This window comes from Blennius ocellaris (assembly GCF_963422515.1).
Source record: "Blennius ocellaris genome assembly, chromosome: 6".
Taxonomy (NCBI): Eukaryota; Metazoa; Chordata; class Actinopteri; order Blenniiformes; family Blenniidae; genus Blennius; species Blennius ocellaris.
Window position 1 is genome coordinate 20,711,400 of NC_137655.1, and position 5,000 is coordinate 20,716,399.

The following is a 5,000-nucleotide window of genomic DNA, read 5'->3' on the forward strand; positions in this document are numbered from 1 at the left end:
TTATCCTAATAAAAAGCTGCAAAAAAGTACTGCAGCAGAGTTACAGAAAATCTGGACTAATTTTAATGCTACGCGAGAGCATGTATGTTTTCAGTCCTCACATGAGACACGGTCAACTTTCACACTTTTCACCCAGCATGACGGCGATGCGGCGATGGCAGCACAGCTTCCTCAACATCTGTAATGATGGAAGAATCTCAAGGAGTCATTTGGCGAAACGGAAAACCCGGCAGAGACGGACAGGCTCCAATCGGTCTGTTTTCAGTGGTTGCCAAGGAAACGCGACATTGTTTTCAGTGCAGTGGACACGCACGCACGCACGCACGCACGCACGCACGCACGCACACACACACACACACACACACACCACTATTAATAAAGCAGTGACATCTCCTCTTATTATTCCACTGTTCCACTCTTGGTCTCAGCAGCTTATAAATTTCATGACCTTAAAGAATCTAATAAAATCCCCATTTTTTTAATCTATTTATGCAAATCGCCACTTTAGAGCACAGTTTCTGAAGACTGAAAACTTTAAAAGGAAACTTAACGGTTCCCTAACTTCCCTTGTCCATTTCTGTGGAGCCTTGATTAAACCAGCAGTCCTGCCCACACTGCTTATACAAAACACCGCTGGCCGAACATGCACACGAACACGTTCCACATGTGCACACCAGCACACGTAGCAACGGCCTCCTCGCAGCAGCGGGAGAGCCGCCTTGCTTGTTTTGTTTGGCTGCACAAGGTGAGAGTCTGAAAAAGAGAACGGCGCCTTCATCAGATGAAAAAGAGCAGGACTGAAGGTGTGGCCCTCAGTACAGCAGCGTGAAATACAGACAGAGCAGTTTCAATTTCAACAAAGCACACAGTTTGAGTTTGAGCTTGAGCTTTCCCAGGTTGGGAAAACTGTAAGGAAAAAGATTGGGAACTGTAGATGTAGGCGATCATGGAGGGCTTCTGATTGAAGCAATCATCTACCGACTGCTCCTGTTGTGTCATCAGGCTCGCAGAACAATTTTATTTCTAATCTTTTCTGTTGTGATTTTAATACAGATACTTGAATTACTTGAATAATACATTTACTGCCTGTTGTTGTTCTCAGTGTTGGAGTCCATCACTTCTTCAAAATGAATATATATAGTATGTAATCAAGCCATACCTTAGTGATCTTCTGTGTTGACTTTCTGTTGTTTGTTTGTTTTTCCTGCCAATTATTTTCTTTTTCCTGCCAGAATCATGCATTTGAAGCATAATCGGTGGCGACAAAGTGGCCTCTCGGTGTGTATGTGAGTATGTGTGTGTTTGCCCTGTGACGGCCTGGTGACCTGTCCAGGATTGAGCCTGCCTTCATCCACTGAACTGAGATCTGCTCCAGCACCGGAACCCAAACTGGACAAAGCAGCTGCGAAAATCGTTGGATGGATGATATAAATACAGCCCAGAAAATCTAACACCAAAGGTTTATTATTGCTGAGTAATGAATAATAATAATGCCCCTGGTCTGTTGCTCCTGCTAAGACCTGAAGCGCACAGAATCCAGGATTTATTTGGATGATGCTCAGGCACTGATGTTGTGCATGTCTGTGAGGAGGTTTATCCTCTCGTATGAACCACCAACATCGTGTTGTTTGGGTCACATGCAGCAGCAGCAGGGATTAAAACAACACACACACACACACACACACACACACACACACACACACACACACACACACACACACACACACACACACACACACACACACACACACACACACACACACACACACACACACACACACAGGACGAGACACTGTGAGGGTGTTCTTTCCGTCCAACCTTCACTTCAGTACGCTGTGACTTGGCTGCTGTCTTTAAATAGCCGCTTTGCTCCATCAGGACCTGACACTTTGCAGCTCAAGGTGAAACTCGGCTTTCACACTAAGATCCAGCAGCGAGCTGCGGGCGCTAGCTGCTCCTGCTAACAAAGGCCCCCCAGGACCCCAGGGGGCCCCGATGCTAATGAACCGCCTCACCGTTTCACCCGGTGCAGCTCTCACACAGGAAGAGGACAAGATATCACTGTGAAATTCTTTGACTCATTAACACACTCATCACCAATGACCTGAGATTAATCATACGAGCATCTATTGTAAATCTTCGTTGCATCTATTGTCTCTTTCAGTTTCATATTTATTACATATTGACTGATTCTGAGCCTAACCCTCGAAGTCACTGCCCAATAATCACGCATTTCACTATTTTGGGGTGGATTTATGGTCATCACATGTCATAAACCAGAAAGTATAATCTGTATTTTAGTAGTCACCATTCATTTAAAATGAGGATTGCCTTTAAAGCTGGCTGGTGATGATTGAATAGTAGCTGTAATTCTCAAAGAAGAAATTTTACTGATATTTTTCATATGCAAATGCCGCGATTCATCGAAAATACTTTTAATTTCAACAAGCAGGTGAAGAAATCATGTTAATTTCAGGCAAAAACATGACAGAAATACCTCAAAATGTAATTAAGAAATCAAAACTTGATTGGAAGGCTTTCAAAAGGATAGTTAAAATGTATAGATCAAATTAATGTCAGATAGTTTACTTTTTATAAAAAGGACATTCCTTTGCCTGAAAATATTTTTTTTTTTAAACTCAGTTTAAAAAACAAAACAAATTTCTTCAAATAAATTAATAAAAAGCATTTCATTCTACTGTACATTTATTGACCCACACATTCAATAGTGGTTTCTACAGTACAAGTACGACAGTTGCTCTCGTTATTAAGTTACTTTAGTTGTATTTTTCAGACGCATTAGGTCTTTTTACAAAATCTGCGTAAACAGGCTTAACGTCTTATCTTATCTGAAACACCCCTTTGTTAAAATAAAATAAGAAAATGTGAATTCATGTTGATTTAACATGAAAAATGTTTTACTGATTCAGCTTCAGAATCACAGAAATGAACCAGATGTTCCCCTATTACAGCCTGTCAGGGATTGACACACCCACACACACACACACACACTTGAATGTAGGTTACCCAGCAGGCTTTGCAGCAGGATTTGGTGAAAGATGATTGGTTGAGTCAGAAGAGGGATTGTGGGATTGAGATTATAATCCACATTTATGCGTGAGTCAGTGTGCGCCTGAGAGAGAGAGAGGGAAAGAGAGAGAGAGAGAGAGCGAGAGAACCCTGGCTTGTATAATCTGAGCTCCAATAACAGAGATTACTTGTGGTACTCTTCTGAGCGTTCACTCTCAGTCTTCTTACTTCGCCCACCGTCCTGCTGAAGAAAACCTCCTCTGACCGCTCCATGACCGTCTGCGCCAGCATCGAGATGCACTCTTGAAGAGATTGAAACCCGTGCTGGAAGAAGTACATGTGACGATAAAATCTCAAAATCAAATGGCTGATGGCCTCACATCACAGACTGGATTCTGAGATCACGGCCCACTGAGCACCGGCGCATGTTCAACTTTTACACTGAAAAAAAACAACCCCAACTTGGTCATTCATTTGCACTCCGTCAGTTTTGAATGTATAAATTACCGTGAGAGGAATTTATAAGGTTACTGATGTGTGTATGTACTCCAATCTGAGATAGATATGGGGATCCTGTCGATGGTTGCTGCTGCAGGTCATCAAACCGTGTGTCCATTTGTAGAAAATGGAGAGATGGAAAAAAAACCCTCCAAACTTGTTTTTATTTGTATTCAGGTAAAAAATTTATTTATCCACTTATTTTCCCCAGGCACAGGAGGAACAGGCAAACCACACACAGAACGATGCCCCCAGCCTAATCTGGACTCACACAAAGGACATTCTTCCTACGAGGTAAGAGTGTGAACCACTACTCTATCATGAAAAGGTGATTAGCTAATAAAAGAACATTTTCAGATCACTAAAGATACAGTGACATCTTGGAAAAATGAGAATTTGGACACTTGATGTTATTTTGCAAAACAGTGAAAGTCGTTTCACTAAATCACCATGGTATGTATCCCTGCATAATTAAAGTAGGTATTTGGCACTAGAGTTTTTTTTAAGTGGGACAAATAGTATATATGAAATGTAATATGAAAAGAGGAACGATGTCAGCGACTGCAGCACAGACCCTGAACCCGAAATGGCAGAAGATGAAACTTGCATCTCAAACTGGACCTCGGCGCTACAAACACACTGTGTGACCAGGACAAGATGATCCGCTGGTACACACACCGGGATCAGTGTGAGATTTGAATCTGCAGCCGGAAAACAGTCACCTGGTCCGTAAGAGGAGAAGACGTCTGTGACATCACTTCCTTGTCAAAGTGCTGACTCATCAAACATTCAACAGCCGCTCCACTCAACTAATGGAAGTAGAAACGTGAGACAAACACACAGAAACACGGGCCTGGGCGTTCAGTTTAAGTTTCTTTTCTCCGAAGGCATTTCACAAGACGAGCTGAAGTGAAGTGACATCACAGACGAAGAGGACGCCGGTCGCTTTCTATTAAAAGACAGACCATCACCTTCACAATAAAGACGCTGTGACTTTGTGCTCGGCGGGATTAACTTTTCTGTAATTTTCCGGCTGACACAGAGAAGTTGTTTGTTTTTCCCAACACGTTCATCCTCACGCTGCACGAAACCAACCAACTCTGAAAACAAATCCTTATTCACTTTTGTTTTGGTCCTCTCTCCACAACAAACCAGGCAGATATGGCTCCATAACAGATGACATCATCCAACCTTTGTAAGACAACTATGTGATTTTGGTTAAAAACATCAATGTTTCCCGCCTCCATCAAGTCTGTACAGTTAATTTGTTTCATTCTCACCAATACTACTTTAATGTGGGATTGATGAGTTTTGTCTGGGTTCTCTATAATGTAAAAGTGGCACCATGGCAATTGTATGATGAAGTAGGGTGTCAATTCATGAAAAAATATAACTGGAAATATGAAGATGAAAAAGTTTCTCCCGAACAGCAATGCAGTGAAACATTGCAGCTTTGCATCTCCATCAATGGG